Genomic DNA, 17,641 nt, shown 5'->3' on the forward strand with positions numbered 1-17,641 from the left:
TCCTCTAACTTCTCCTTTTTCTTTCACTAAGCAAACATTGGGCCCGGTGAGAGGAACAAGTGATGGACGTAAAATGCAAACTGAATATTTCCTCAGAGTCCTCCTATAATGTAGTTTTATCGTTTATCATACTTCAGTTCTCAGTTAGTTTTGTGTTTGAGCGAGGAAAAGATTTCATCCTATTTCACCACCAACGACATCAATTGACTTTAGGATTAAAGAAAATACTGACTTGAAAGATAACCACCAGCAGTGTAATTTAGCAGTGAAAACCCGTGCCATATTTGGTTTGAGTTGCAGGGACATAAACAGGACCCTGTTAAGCTAATGGGCGCATAACACTTTCCTCCTCTGGAAGTGGGAATAAGACAAACACGGTGAACAAGGGGCTCTTCTGGTTAAAGCAGCCCAGTTGTCGAGCCAAAGCCTCGGCAATCAGTGTTTGTTTTGACAGGGAATCCAAAATCCAAACTGACACTGTATGGAATTAGGGTCCTGTTTCCTGTGCAAAATATGAACCTTGTACGGGTAAAAAAACGAGAAGGAGAGAGAAAATGGACGCTCCATAACTGCAACAGCAGGTTTGTACATAAAAATCAAATTGGTGCAATTGACCTTGCATGCTCTACCTGCAATTATTTCAAATTGTAAGCAGATGTCTAAAGTCCTCATTTCATATTCTGGTGAACATCTGGCACGGCAGACTGGAGTTAAAGTTTACATCTCCAGCAAGTCGGCATACTAAGGAGCTGGAGTCTGCAGGTCAGGGGAGAGGGCCCTACAGGGCACAGGCCTCATAGAAGCGTTCAAGTGGAGCAGGAGAAAGAGAGAGCGGGAGCGAGAGACACACACTTGCACAAGTGGGAGAATGGAGAAACACAACCTCCGGCACACATGATCAACACACAGAGGAGTTAAAATTATGAACATATTTTGTCGTTGGAAATTCAATAATCATCATCAGGGTGGAGGAGAATAGGTGCTCAACACTTTGTGATAAATGTTCTACCTATGTCATGAAAACACAAGCTCCAAGGAAAGACTGACATCCTGTCCAAGACATTGTTCTTTAAACAAGACATCACAGCTCTAAAGAGAGAAATCAAGTGGCGTCCCTCCGTATGTTCTGATGACTAGTGTTTCTAACTAAACCTCTATTAGGGCCATTTAAAGGGTCCAGCAGAGTCAGGGAAAAGAGGGCGTCCCGCCCTCAGTAATGGACGACGCATCCCATTGATCACCTCCAAGGGTGCTATTTGAAAATGATAATTTGTGCAAACAGGATTACGTCAATTAATCACATTTACAGATTAGTTTTTCCTCTCTTATCGATCATCACCTTTATTTTGGCGGATGATCAGTGCAAACTTGCTTAGGCTAACCACAGCAAATCCAATTGTGGAAATGAGCATCGACAGCAGAAGTAATCTCTTAATTTGAGATATTTTGATCTAGGGAATCGGATAGGGATTGGATAGGAGAGTGTTTTTGTGATAAATGGCTTTCAGTAAAATGTCCCCAAATTAGAGATTTTAGGCCAATATCACTCTGCCTGATGAGTTATGATTGAATTGAAGTTTTATCAGAAAAGAAAATCCAGTCAAATCAATTAATTTTGCCATTGACAATTACTATAATGACTTGGAGGCAGTCATCCACGTCAGTGTGGGCAAAAACGGGTTGCTCTTTATTTTCCATCACCCCAACAGCCATTCCCTGTGACAGGCAGCATGCTGTTGAGAAACATCTTCATCTGGCCTGTTTAAGAACCAGCAGAGCAAAGCTTCACCCCTAGGCCTACTGAGGGCTAACCTTTGGGCTGAAAATCCTATTTTTGTCTGCTGGGTGTAATGTGTAAAGTGTACCTCCCCACACCATTCTCCCCCATACCCCCAAAAACAAGGTAAGCGACTGGGCCTTTACACTAATCCAGGACCGGGACACACACACACACACACACACACACACAAACACACACACCCTGTCTATGTGTCAGTCTAGGGTGGTGTGAGTTACCACTCCTCCCCACTTGTCCCTCTGATCCCTTGGCGCTGAGTAAGTGACCCCTCTGGCTCAGCTGCCCCCCCATGCCCTGAGAGCCCATCTCTGGTCCGGCCAGCCACACAAAGGCCTGGCCGGACTTAAAAGGGCCCTGCTCTTCTGCTGGGAGAGGTGCTCCCCTCTTTCATCCCCAGACGTGTTACTTTGTAATGCCTTTGTTCTGGGCCTGTTGTAATTATGAGCTGGACAATGGCCCCGGCCTGGTCAGTTAAGATGAAATGAATGCTGCTGCTGGATGGGTGGTGGAGTAGTAGAGGTTACTGCTGCTGCGGGTGTTGGCACTCAGTCTCTTCCTCCCTCTCTCTCTTCTCGCTCTCCTCTCTCTCGCTCCCTCTCGTTCTCTCTTCTCTCTCTCGCGCTCTTGCTCTTTAGCCTTGTTTCTGCCTCTCTCTTAATCTTAATCTAGCTCTACCTCTCCCTACTTGAAGGTATTGCTCATTCAGGTTTGGCAGAAGTGGACCTGTAACTGTTCCCTGTTTAAAGGTGACAGCATTGTTTTGCATCGAACAGGTTAAAGTGTACAGAGATAGAGGGGGAGAGCGAGAAATAACTAGAGAGAGATAGGGAGGGAAAATAATGTGTGTGTGGGTGCACAGCGCAGGTTAAGGAGGGAGTCCCTGCACTTGTGGCCACTGCTGTTCCCAATCAGGGCCATGCTGCTGATTTGAAGAGACCAACCGGGAGTAACACAGCTGTTTTCTGCTACTGACCTGTGCTCAGGGGGAAGCAGGCCATATCGTTAGGCCGCCGCCTGCAACCCAGATAGATTGGAGGGAGGCGTGCAATTCTTCTTGCTAAATTTTTGTATTTTTTACTTCACCTTTATTTAACCAGGTAAGCCAGTTGAGAACAAGTTCTCATTTACAACTGCGACCTGAATTTATTTCATATTTCGAATACAGTTTTTTGTCTGAGTCATATGTTTTCTGGCTCAAGGGGATGTTGCAATGTTATTGCAGCAGTACACTAACATGGGGAGTTTTATATTTACATTTTATAGTCCTACATCCTAAGTATTTTATATTCCTATATGCGGTGCATTCGGCAAGTATTCACAGCCCTTGACTTTTTCCATGTTTTGTTACGTTACAGCCTTATTCTTAAAATTGATTAAATTATATTTTTTACCTCATCAATCTACACACAATACCCCAAAACGACAAAGCAAAAACAGTACAAAAAATTATAATATGCTAATTTAAACTACCGTTCAAAAGTTTGGGGTCACTTAGAAATGTACTTGTTTTCGAAAGAAAAGCAATTTTTTTGTCAAATGATGTCAATTAGCTTATCAAAAGCTTCTAAAGCCATGACATCATTTTCTGGAATTTTCCAAGCTGTTTAAAGGCACAGTCAATTTAGTGTATTTAAACTTTTGACCCACTGGAATTGTGATTACAGTGAATTATAAGTGAAATAATCTGTCTGTAAACAATTGTTGGAAAAATTACTTGTGTCATGCACGAAGTAGATGTCCTAACCGACTTGCCAAAACTATAGTTTGTTAACAAGAAATTTGTGGAGTGGTTGAAAAACTAATTTTAATGTCTCCAACCTAAGTGTATGTAAACTTCCGACATCAACTGTATATATACAGCTCTGGAAAAAATTAAGAGACCACTGTACATTTTTCTTAAATCAGCATCTCTACATGTATGACAGCCATTCCATTCCAGTGTCTGTTGAATTCCAACACAGGCACACCTCATTCTACTAAATAGGTACTGATTAGGTGATCACATGAACCAAATCTTATTTAACGAGGAAAAGTATAAAAACCACTGCTGTGGTCATCACTATCCACTTGCAATAGGACCAGCTGGATGGCAAAAACAGTGCTAATAGTAACTCAAAAGTAATATTAATCAAAAAATAACTATTGACTATGCCAAAAGAGTTGAAAAGGAAAGTTTTGAGTGAGGAAAAGAAGGGTTCAGTTCTGGCTTTACTGGCAGAGGGATACAGTGAGCGTCATTGCTTCCATCCTTAACATTTCAAAGACGGCAGTTCATAAGAACAAGGTCAAGCAGCAGACATTGGGGACAACAAAGCTAGAGACCGGCAGAGGGCGAAAACGACTCTCTACTGACCGGGATGACCGCCAATTCATTCGAATATCACTCAACAACCGTAGGATGACATCAAGTGACCTACAAAAAGAATGGCAAACGGCAGCTGGGGTGAAGTGCACGGCAAGGACGGTTCGAAACAGGCTCCTAGGGGCAGGGCTGAAGTCATGCAAAGCTAGAAAAAAGCCCTTCATCAATGAGAAGCAAAGAAGAGCCAGGCTGAGGTTTGCAAAAGACCATAAGGATTGGACCGTAGAGGACTGGAGTAAGGTCATCTTCTGAGTCCAATTTTCAGCTTTGCCCTACACCTGGTCGTCTAATGGTTAGACGGAGACCTGGAGAGGCCTACAAGCCACAGCGTCTCGCACTCACTGTGAAATTTGGTGGAGGATCGGTGAGGATATGGGGATGCTTCAGCAAGGCTGGAATCGGGCAGATTTGTCTTTGTGAAGGACGCATGAATCAAGCCACGTACAAGGTTGTCCTGGAAGAAAACTTGCTTCCTTTTGCTCTGACATTGTTCCCCAACTCTGAGGATTGGTTTTTCCAGCAGGACAATCAAGGTGTGGATGGAGGACCACCAGATCAAGACCCTGTCATGGCCAGCCCAATCTCCAGACCTGAACCCCATTGAAAACTTCTGGAATGTGGAATCAAGAGGAAGATGGATGGTCACAAGCCATCAAACAAAGCCGAGCTGCTTGAATGTTTGCGCCAGGAGTGGCATAAAGTCACCCAACATCAATGTGAAAGACTGGTGGAGAGCATGCCAAGACGCATGAAAGCTGTGATTGAAAATCAGGGTTATTCCACCAAATATTGATTTCTGAACTCTTCCTAAGTTAAAACATTAGTATTGTGTTGTTTAAAAATGAACATGAACTTATTTTCTTTGCATTATTCGAGGTCTGACAACACTGCATATTTTTTGTTATTTTGACCAGTTGTCATTTTCTGCAAATAAATGCTCTAAATGACTATATTTCTATTTGGGAGAAATGTTGTCAGTAGTTTATAGAATTAAACAAAACATTTATTTTTACCCGAACACATACCTATAAATAGTAAAACCAGAGAAACTGATAATTTTGCAGTGGTCTCTTAATTTTTTCCGCAGCTGTATATATATATACTACCGGTCAAAAGTTTTAGCACTAAAAAAAATCCACAAAGAAATGGACTGGCCATCTCAGTCCCCGGACTTGAACCCCATTGAAAACCTGGCTTGTTAAAATTACATGGAACGACCCTTAGTATAAAATAATATAAATTCCCCTTTTTTGTGGGGGGATACACTATAGCTCAGTATTTGTATTTATTTTATACAGTCTTTTGCTCATCTTTATCAAGAGTGCCATTAATTATGGACCTAACTATATATATTCTTATAATTTTTTTCTGTGTGGTTTACTTGGGGTCAGAGATTTTTGGAGTTGTTTTTTGGACACCCCCATAAAAATGATCTGAAGTATGTGTTGATTCCCTTCAGTATAGGCCATGGGGTTTGTCTCCCACTTCATTTTCTCTCCTCTGCTCTTGCTCTGTTCAGGGAGAGGGGAGTTTCCTTTAGGGTTGGTTGGTATCCAGATATTCATATCGTCATACCGTTTTTCTCTCATCCTGGGATTTACGGTATTACTGGCTTAGTACAGAAGGTGGGTGGCAAAAAATGGCAAAAAAAAGCCTTTGGGCGTCTATTACCAGAATGCTATCAAAATTAGCACAAGTAATAACGAATTTCCATGGAGGCTGCTCGCTGAATATGCTAAATGAATAGCAAAGACAGGCAATCCAGCTCACAAAGTTATACATACTGAAAATCATTTTTGGTGAGTTTGGACATTTACAAGCGAGACATTCTATAAATGAACAAAGTTTTGATGCATGCTTGTCTGAAGGAAGAACAGTACTGGCTCTGGAGCACCATGTGTACACGGTGTGTCTGTGTGGAGTCTGGAGTCGCTAGGGCAACAAGCCTGCCTGCTCTGCTCGGAGAAGAGGGAGCAAGCGAGCAGACGGCCGAGAACGGAGAGAAAAAAACGCAAGGAAATCAAGATGGCAGTGGCAGCTGTATAGATTTCTTAAACATGGCAAAAACATAACACTATATGATGCCCTGTCTGCTTATTAATTTGGCCACTTACTTAGATAACTAACAAGTTCAACTTAGGGGTCGCATTAACGCAGAATTCAGCGTTTTTCACAACAACAAACAAATGCGTAAGAAATAACTTGATGCGTTTTGTAAACGCAGTCAATCAGCAGACTGTGTCGATACTTCTTGGTGTGAACTACTTTACGGTGTAAACTACTTTTCTCTGGTAAAATTCAAGATTAACTTTATGCAAAACATTTGGAAATGAAGCTGGCTACATTCTATGATAAACATTAGAAATATGATGGCCATGCATAGTTTTTGCAAAAGATACCTTTTTATTTTTCATTGTAAGCTTTTTACTTTCGTGGCTGCCATCCAAATAGCGTTGCACTTCTGTTGTCATCTGATGAAAATGAAGCTATTTGCTGCCGAATGTGTTGCACTAATGTATTTTCTGTGACGGAAACTATAGTTGCATGCCCATGATCACTCAATTGAAACAAAAAAACACTTGACTTTCAGTATAAAAAGCATTCTCCCATTGTGCTATTTACGAACAAACACGACTGGCTCAACTGTTTTGGGGAACTACGGTAAGCTTCATAATGTAAAGTAATGTGACCGGTGAAATGAAGAACGTGATCTGCTTTATTTCCTAACATATGCGCAAGTTGACTGCAGGTATTTACTTTAAAAGTAGCTACAAATATTAAAATGTATTAGAAACACTTCAAATAAATAGTTGACGTATTGATAAACCATCCTGTGTCTATTTCCAAATACCCCGGTATACCGCCCAAGCCTTGTTTCCTTGTCCATTTGTTTCACTTGCAGGTGAAAGCCCTGCCATTGTAGCCGTCTAATTGTTAATTGTGGGCCTTGTCTTTCCTTTTTTGTGGACGTTATTGAGATTTTTTTATAATGTGTTTGGGCTTTTCTCTGAGCCAGCGACGACCTCTGTGGCACTCCGTGGATGTGCTTTCAAAATTAGATTAACTTTCTAGAGGAATGCATTAGCCCCCCAAGCTTTACAGCCCTGGACTGGCTGAGATGGCCCTTCATTCAAGCTCGCGCACAGACATGCACTTGCTTCTACACACTCATACACACATGCACGCACACACACAAACACCCGTACCCCCCACCTCCTCCTTTATTGACAACCTCTCATTGAACGTATAAGAGCATTACCATGTTTAGGAGTGAGTTGTTTTGTGTGATCTGCGGCTGATCTCATATTTGCATTGTAGAAATGTATTTTAACGCTGCTTTGCATGCTAAGCTGGCCCAGGGAGAAGAGGGGGAACTGATTTTAGATGTGACAAAGCCCCTGAAAAATAGATATTTGGGGGGTGAAAACACCCTCTACCCAGAAACGACTCATTTTGGTTCCCAGCTTTGAGACAATGCAGCTTTTCTCTCTCCTCTGTGGCTGGGCTCTATACTGACTCTATAATGGAGACTGGAGTAGTCTGGGAGGAGGAGACAGACTGGAAGTGGCTCTCCCTTTCTTTCTCTCTCTCCCTATGGCACTCTCTCACTTTGACTCCTAATATTCTACCATTCAGTAGGCCTACTTTGACTACAATTCTGTTTTTTAGAAGCTGCTTTTGAGACATTGGACTAATAATGGAGCAAGGGATTGACTTGCACTTCTTTGACCCATTTATGCAAAGCATACAGTGCATTCAGAAAGTTTTCAGACCCCTTGACTTTTTCCACATTTTGTTACATTACAGCCTTATTCTAAAATGGATTAAATAAATACAAATCCTCATCAATCTACACACAATACCCCGTAATTACAAAGCAAAAACTGGTTTTTAGAATATTTTGCAAATATATAAAAAAGAACGTATTTACATAAGTATTCAGACCTTTTGCTAGGAGACTCGAAAGGTGCATCCTGTTTCCATTGATCATCCTTGATGTTTGTACAACTTCATTGGAATCCACCTGTGGTAAATTCAATTGATTGGACATGATTTGGAAAGGCACACACCTGTCTATATAAGGTCCCACAGTTGACAGTGCATGTCAGAACAAAAACCAAGCCATGAGATCGACGGAATTGTCAGTAGAGCTCCGAGACAGGATTCTGTCGAGGCACAGATCTGGGGAAGGGTACCAAAAAATGTCTGCAGCATTGAAGGTCCCCAAGAACACAGTGGCCTCCATCATTCTTAAATGGAAGAAGTTTGGAACCACCAAGACTCTTCCTAGAGCTGGCAGCTCGGCCAAACTGAGCAATCGGGGGAGAAGGGCCTTGGTCAGGGAGGTGACCAAGAACCCAATGGTCACTTTGACAGAGCTCCAGAGTTCCTCTGTGGAGATGGGAGAACCTTCCAGAAGGACAACCATCTCTGCAGCACTCCACCAATCAGGCCTTTATGGTGGAGTGGCCAGACGGAAGCCACTCCTCAGTAAAAGGCACATGACAGCCTGCTTGGAGTTAGCCAAAAGGCACCTAAAGGACACAAGATTCTCTGGTCTGAGGAAACCAAGATTGAACTCTTTGGCCTGAATGCTAAACGTCACGTCTGGAGGAAACCAGGCACCGCTCATCACCTGGCCAATACCATCCCTACGGCGAAGCATGGTGGTGGCAGCATCATACTGTGGGGATGTTTTTCAGCGGCAGGGACTGGGACAATAGTCAGGATCGAGGGAAAGATGAATGGAGCAAAGTACAGAGAGATCCTTGATGAAAACCTGCTCCAGAGCGCTCAGGACCTCAGACTGGGGCGAAGGTTCACCTTCCAACAGGACAACGACCCTAAGCACACAGCCAAGACAACGCAGGAGTGGCTTCGGGACAAGTCTCTGAATGTACTTGTGTCCCAGCCAGAGCCCGGACTTGAACCCGATCGAACATCTCTGGAGAGACCTGAAAATAGCTTGAGAGGATCTGCAGAGAAGAATGGGAGAAACTCCCCAAATACAGGTGTGCCAAGCTTGTAGCGTCATACCCAAGAAGACTCGAGGCTGTAATTGCGGCAAAGGTGCTTCAACAAAGTACTGAGTAAAGTGTCTGAATACTTAGGTAAATGTGATATTTCAGTTTTTTATTTTTAATAGATTTGAAAAAAAAATGAAAAACCTGTTTTTGCTTTGTCATTATGGGGTATTGTGTGTAGATTGATGTTTTTTTTTTTTTTTAATCAATTTTAGAATAAGGCTGTAACATAACAAAATGTGGGAAAAGTGAAGGGGTCTGAATACTTTCCGAATGCACTGTATGAATCAGTGGTCCACGATTTGGGGTGGAAATTGCCTATTGTGATGGTTGACTTTGAGTATTCATCAAAGTGTTTTCATGAAGTGCTTCAAACTTTCTACACTTTTACTGTAGTCGATCTAGTATGCGTAGGCTGTTTCCTATTTACAAGGCATCTTTTCACATTACCAGTAGAACATCTCTTCATTCACCCACTTCCCACTGCATCTCAATCCATTATCTTCCTCCTCGGCTGTAAACAACGTAAAAACACACGCTCACACACACAAATTGAAGCAAACATGCACACCCACACGCGACCCACACCCCCAGCTGTATCAGACACTGTATCAGACACTTAACAGTGGATAGCGCTACCCTGGCAGCCTGGTGAGGAGGTCAGCGCCAGTCTTCCTAGCCTTGTTAAGGCGCTGATGTTCTTATTAAAAGAGAATTTCTGGGGCTGAAGGACTCCAGAGAGCCAGCTGGGCCCCCTGTTCGCTTCACCTCGCGCCTTGATTGGCAAGGGGACGGCCGTCGTCACGGAACGGCACACACGGTTCTCTGGTGGTCCTGCCAAACAGCGCCAGTGCTCAATTAGGGCACCTGCATGGTGCTCCGAGCCTGGCCACCTCCTAACTGGCCTCAGCCGCAGGGAGGTCATGCTCCTGCTAACAGGGTTCACACACACAGCTCACACTGCAGCACACAAATACTGTGCGTGTCTGTGTGAGGGAAGATTTGGAAAAGCAGTGTGAGATTTACTATGATATGGCAGTATACAGGATTTCATGCCTTTTCTAAACTAAAACATGCATGAAAGCTATTTTCTTAACACAGGTTCATGGCCAAGCATTACTCAACATCATAATTGATTAACATAAATTGCATTTTATTAACATTTTATTCATCTTAGTTTGGTGAAGAAAGTACAGCAGAATACTCCATTAATATTCAAGTTATTTAAAACATGTTTTCCCCATGTCTAGAACTTTTTGAAGGCTTCAGTTTTTTGACCTCACAGGTTTTTTATTTTTGTTGGTTTTTCCTCGTTGAGCACGTGATGGCAGTTTCTTGGCTGTTGGGCAATTACACCACGTCCATTTTAATTACTTTCAGTTTGAGAGGACACATTCCTATGTCTGCAAATCAGCATTTGGTTATTTCTGGACATTTTCTCTCATTACTATTTTTGGCTTCCACCACTCTCTCCGCCATGCATCTCTCTGACATATTTGCAGGGATTTGCTGCTAACAATAGTAACTACCTCAAAAAGCACCACCATCTCAGATTGTTCTGAAATCGTTTCTGTAGTTAGAGACAGATAAGATTAGCATTCATTAAACATTCATTTGTTGAAATATACACTGAACCAAAATATAAACGCAACATGCAACAATTTCTAAAATTTTACTGAGTTACAGTTCATATAAGGAAATCAGTCAATTGACATTAATTAATTAATTAGGTCCTAATCTATGGATTTCACATGACTGGGATTACAGAAATGCATCTGTTGGTCACAAGTACCTTAAAAAAAAGGTAGGGGCGTGGATCAGAAAACCAGTCATTATCTGGTGTGACCACCATTTGACTCATGCAGCGCGACACATCTTATTCACGTAGAGTTGACCAGGCTGTTGATTGTGGAATGCTGTCCCACTCCTCTTCAATGGCTGTGCGAAGTTGCTGGATATTTGCTGGAACTGGAACACGCTGTCATACATGTCGATCCAGAGCATCCCAAACATGCTCAATGGGTGACATGTCTGGTGAGTATGCAGGCCATGGAAGAACTGGGACATTCTCAGCTTCCAGGAATTGTGTACAGGTCCTTGGTACATGGGGCCGTGCATTATCATGTTGAAACATGAGGTGATGGCGGCGGATGAATGGCACGACAATGGACCTCAAGATCTCGTCACGGTATGTCTGTGCATTCAAATTGCCATCAATAAAATGCAATTGTGTTCGTTGTCTGTAGCTTATGCCTGCCCATACCATAACCCCACCACCACCATGGGGCACTCTGTTCACAACGTTGACATCAGCAATCTGCTCGCCCACATGACACCATACACGCCATCTGCCCGGTACAGTTGAAACTGGGATTCATCCATGAAGAGCAAACTTCTCCAGCGTGCCAGTGGCCATCGAAGGTGAGCGTTTGCCCACTACGTGCCCCGTGTAGCTCAGTTGGTAGAGCATGGCGCTTGCAACGCCAGGGTTGTGGTTTCGATTCCCACGGGGGGCCAATATGAAGAAAATAATAATAATATGTATGTAAGTCGCTCTGGATAAGAGTCGGTTATTACGCCGAACTGTAGTCAGGTCAAGAACCTGGTGAGGACGAAAGCACGCAGTTTGTGCAGAAATTCTTCAGTTGTGCAAACCACCAGTTTTATCAGCTGTCCGGATGGCTGGTCTCAGACAATCCCGCAGGTGAAGAAGCTGGATGTGGAGGTCCTGGGCTGGCGTGGTTACACGTGGTCTGCAGTTGAGGCCGGTTGGACTTACTGCCAAATTTTCTAAAACTACGTTGGAGGCAGCAGCTTATGGTAGAGAAATTAATATGAAATTCTCTGGCAACAGCTCTGGTGGACATTCCTGCAGTCAGCATGCCAATTGCACGCTCCATCAAAACTTGAGACAGCTGTGGCATTGTGTTGTGTGACAAAAACTGCACATTTTAGAGTGGCCTTTTTATTGTCCCCAGCACAATGTGCACCTGTGTAATGATCATGGTGTTTAATCAGCTTCTTGATATGCCACATCTGTCAGGTGGATGGATTGTCATGGCAAAGGAGAAATGCTCACTAACAGGGATGTAAACAAGTTTGTGCACAACATTTGAGAGAAATACGCTTTTTGTGCGTATGGAACATTTCTGGGATATTTTATTTCAGCTCATTAAATATGGGGCCAACACTTTACATGTTGCGTTTATATTTTTGTTCAGTGTAATTTAATCTCTGAGAAACTAAGCTAATTGATTGCACCCAAATTGGCCATTTTAATTTATAGGACTGAAATGCAGTGCTTTTGGAAAGTATTCGGACCCCTTGACTTTTTCCACATTTTGTTACGTTACAGCCTTATTCTAAAATGGATTCAATTGTTTTTTCCCCTCATCAGTCTACACACAATACCCCATAATGTTTTTAGACATTTTTGCAAATGTATTACAAATTAAAAAACGGAAATATCAGATTTACATAAGTATTCAGAGCCTTTACTCAGTACTTTGTTGAAGCACCATTGGCAGCGATTACAGCCTCGAGTCTTCTTGGGTATGACGCTACAAGCTTTGCATACCTGTATTTGAGGAGTTTCTCCCGATCCTCTCATGCTCTGTCATGTTGGCTGCACAGCTATTTTCAGGTCTCTCCAGAGATGTTCGATCAGGTTCATGTCCGGGCTCTGGCTGTGCCATTCAAGGACATTCAGAGACATGTCCCGAAGCCAACAACTAGTATACAGTATCAGTTCTTTATCAGTCTGAGAAGTAGTGTGGAGTATTACTTCTTCGTCCTTTGTAATGTATTCCCTGTGATTCTGGTGATGTCCCCAACCCCCCCCTTTGCATCTTTGGGTGTAAAACCAATAGCTTTTGTCATGATTAAAATATATGGACCATTTTATAGGATTCCTCATGGCTTACTCAATGGTAGGAAGAAGTTTGGTCCAAATTGGATGTTGGGTACTATATTTGTTGAATGTTATGTGAATCCTATCAATTATAAGAGCCAATTTGGGTGCAATCAATTACCTTAATTTTCAGATCAAAAATAATGACATGGAATGACCTTATAATGTTATGAAATGACTCAGTAGCTCCCCAACCCACTCAGACTCCCATTTTTCATCTGATACATTGGAGTTATTATGTTTTGATGAACTTTTCGATAATTAATTCTGCACTGCTTTACATCCGAGCACAGTGAACAAGTCCCTACATTAAAGTGAGCCCCAGTAGCTCTTAGCCAGACATACCATATTGTAGGTCCTAGATTGAGTCTTCATTGGTGGCAGTAACCCCAGCTATCCCTTCCATAAACTCTGTCTTTAAACAAGGCTGTTTGGCCACATTGGTAGGATTAACAAGAGGACTGTTGTAATGTGATTGGCTGACACAGCCTCTTTGCATAGGAAAGCCCACATTCCCCAACTCTCATCTGCCCTGCCAGCTCCCCAGTCTTGTGGAGCAGTTTTCTTAAGGAAAACTGAAATCTGTCCTACCTCATTAATACCAGCATGTCACCTGTGCAATTAGAGGTGAAAAAACTCTAGATCACTTTTACTCCACACACAGAGACTCATACAAAGCTCTCCCTCGCACTCCATTTGGAAAATCTGACCATAACTCTATCCACCTGATTCCTGCTTACAAGGAAAAACTCAAACAGGAAGTACCAGTGACGAGCTCAATGCGGAAGTGGTCCGATGAAGCGGATGCTAAGCTACAGGACTGTTTCGCTATTACAGACTGGAATATGTTCAGAGATTCATCCGATGGCATTGAGGAGTTTACCACATCAGTCACCGGCTACATTAATAAGTGCATCGACGACGGCGTCCCCACAGTGACCGTACATACATATCCCAACCAGAAGCCATGGATTACAGGCAACATCCGCACTGAGCTAAGGGCTGGAGCTGTTGCTTTCAAGCTTATAAGAAATCCCATTACACCCTCGGGTAAAGCGTCAATACAGGACTAAGATCTAATCATACTACACCAGCTCTGACGCTTGTTGCATGTGGCAGAGCTTGCAAACTATCATGGATTACAAAGGGACACCCAGCCGTGAACTGTCCAGTGACACGAGCCTACCAGACGAGCTAAATGCCTTGAATGCTCGCTTCGAGGCAAGCAACACTAAACCATGCATAAGAGCGCCAGCTGTTCTGGACAACTGTGTGATCACGCTCTCCGTAGCCGATGTGAGTAAGACTTTTAAACAGGTTAATATTCACAAGGCTGCAGGGCCAGGTGGATTGTTACTCAGAGCATGTGCTAACCAGCTGGCAAGTGTCTTCACAGACATTTTCAACCTCTCCCCGACCCAGTCTGTAATACCTACATATTTCAAGCAGACCCAGTGCCCAAGAACGCCAAAGTAACCTGTCTAAATGACTATCAGGGCCCCGTAGCACTCGCATCTGTAGCCATGAAATGCTTTGAAAGGCTGGTCATGGCTCACTTCAACGCCATCATCTCAGACACCCACTCCAATTCGCATACTGCCCCAACAGATCCACAGATGACACAATCTCTATTGCACTCCACACTGCCCTTTCACACCTGGACAAACGGAACTCCTGCGTGAGAATGCTGTTCGTTGGCTACAGCTCAGCGTTCAACACCATCACTAACCAAGCTCATCACTAAACTAAGGACCCTGGGACTGAACACCTCCCTCTGCAACTGTATCCTGGACTTCCTGACAAGCCACCCACAGCTGGTGAGGGTAGGCAACAACACATCCGCTAAGTTGACCCTCAACACACGTGCCCAAGAACGCCAAGGTAACCTGTCTAAATGACTATCGGGGCCCCGTAGCACTCACATCTGTAGCCATGAAATGCTTTGAAAGGCTGGTCATGGCTCACTTCAATGCCATCATCTCAGACACCCACTCCAATTCGCATACTGCCCCAACAGATCCACAGATGACACAATCTCTATTGCACTCCACACTGCCCTTTCACACCTGGACAAACGGAACTCCTACGTGAGAATGCTGTTCGTTGGCTACAGCTCAGCGTTCAACACCATCACTAACCAAGCTCATCACTAAACTAAGGACCCTGGGACTGAACACCTCCCTCTGCAACTGTATCCTGGACTTCCTGACAAGCCACCCGCAGCTGGTGAGGGTAGGCAACAACACATCCGCTAAGTTGACCCTCAACACGCGGGCCCCTCAGGGGTGCGTACTTAGTCCCCTCCTGTACTCCCTGTTCACCCACGTCTGAGTGGCCGCGCACTACTCCAACACCATCATTAAGTTTGCCGACGACACGATGATGGTATGCCTGATCAAAGACGATGATGAAGACAGCCTGTAGGGTGGAGGTCAGAGACCAGGCAGTGTGGTCCCAGGACAACAACCTCTCCTTCACCGTCAGCAAGACAAAGGAGCTGATCGTGGACTATAGGAAACAGGAGTGCTTAGCACGTCTCCCATTCAAGTCGACGGGGCTGTAGTGGAGCGGGTCAAGAGCTTCATGTTCCTCGGTGTCCACATCACTAAGGACCTATCATGGTCCAAACACACCAACACAGTCGTGAAGAGGGCACGACAATGCCTCTTCCCACTCAGGAGGCTGAAAAGATTTGGCACGGGCCCTCATATCCTCAAAAAATATACAGCTGCACCATTGAAAGCATGTTGACTGGCTGCGTCACCAATTGGTATGGCAGCAGCTTGGCATCCGACTGTAAGGCACTACAGAGGGTAGTGCGTACGGCCCAGCACATCACTGGGGCCGAGCTTCCTGCCATCCGGTGCCGAGCTCCCTGCCATCCAGGGCCTCTATACCAGGTGGTGTCAGAGGAAGGCCCTAAAAATTGTCAAAGACTCAAGCCACCCAAGTCAGACTGTTCTCTCTGCTACAGCATGGCAAGCGGCACTGGAGCACCAAGTCTGGGACCAAAAGGCTCCTGAACAGCTTCTACCCCCAAGCCATAAGACTGCTCAACAATTAATCAAATGGCTACCCGGACTATTTGCATTGACCGCCTTGTTTTATTTGTTTATTTCGTTTTTTTGCACTGACTCCATTGCACTGGCTCTGCACACTCACACATCATACACTGACACTCCAACACACACACACACACTACATACTCTCACACACACACAAAACACACATGCATATTGACGCCACACACACTCGCACATAGCCACATTTTCAAATACGCTGCTGCTACTCTGTTTATTATCTATCCTGATTGCCTAGTCACTTTTACCCCTACCTACATGTACATATTACCGTAATTGCCTCAACTACCTTGTACCCAAGCACATTGTCTCGGTACTGGTACTCCTTGTATATAGACTCGTTATTGTTATTTTATTGTAATCTTTCTTACTTTTTAACTCTGCATTGTTGAAGAAGGGCATGTAAGTAAGCATTTCACAGTAAAGTCTACACCGGTTGTATTCGGTGCATGTGACAAATAACATTTTATTGAGTCGATGGAGGGGTTCTTGGCTAAGCCCTCTGGGTCAATTCATTTTCTCTGGAGATGACCGCTTGTTCAAAGATTTTGCTTCATGGTTATTGACCGACAGTAGTGCATCCAACTGTCAAATACAAAGATCAAAATGTGTCTATTTTGGCCATGTGGATTTGTTTGAGATTCTCAACGTGTACATTGGCCATGGCGTATTGTGAGTCTTTGCACTGTATAACAGTGTTTAGTATAGAAAGACTCCAGAGCCATTGAAGCTAGGTGTGTGTACATTCATGTGCATTTTCTACACACTGCACAGTGTATACACACACACCATCCTTAAACAGCTTGCTGACCAAATGTTTGGATAAGAACAGGTAGGTAGCCTAGTGGTTAAGAGCGTTGGGCCAGTAACCGAAAGGTCGCTGGTTCGAATCCCAGAGCCAACTAAGTGAAACATCTCTTGATGTGCCCTTGAGCAAGGCACTTAACACTAATTGCTCCTGTAAGCCACTCTGGATAAGAGCATCTGCTAAATGACTAAAATGTAAAAAGATTGTGTTTGAAACGCATTAGCTCCAGGGCCTGTGTGTGTTTGTGGCATTTCTGGTGTGTGTTTGGGGTGAAAGGAGAGGTGCAGAGTTAACACCTCCTGCCTGAGTAGTTTATCTTTAACCGAGTGTGATTAATGCAGGGTGGCCATCCAGAGCGACACTAGTAGCTCGGGGCCTTCTAGAAAGGAAATATTAACTACCAGGCCCCTGCAGCCAAGCTACTTGAGAGAAAGGAGAAAATATTTGAAAATGATTGATCAACAGTCCTTTTTTTACTCTCAATGGAAAGGCAGTTGTTTGTGTATTTGTGTTAGACTAATCACATATGAAATAGGCCTATGTTTTTGGCGAGTTGTTGAAGTAGACACGTCACATGCGGTGTAGTGAATGCCCAGCACTGACACTGTGTGTGTGAACGTGATAGAAGGACCACTCGACTCAGCCCTTCCTCCTCAGCT

General features: G+C 43.8%; 1 protein-coding gene across 3 annotated transcripts in view; it reads left to right on the plus strand.

Annotated features, from left to right (window-relative positions):
• Window positions 1-17,641, plus strand: part of LOC121551977 (biotin--protein ligase) — a 37,921-nt gene that overhangs the window by 13,923 nt on the left and 6,357 nt on the right. The window lies entirely within an intron of this gene.

Source organism: Coregonus clupeaformis, chromosome 35, assembly GCF_020615455.1.
Source record: "Coregonus clupeaformis isolate EN_2021a chromosome 35, ASM2061545v1, whole genome shotgun sequence".
Classification (NCBI taxonomy): Eukaryota; Metazoa; Chordata; class Actinopteri; order Salmoniformes; family Salmonidae; genus Coregonus; species Coregonus clupeaformis.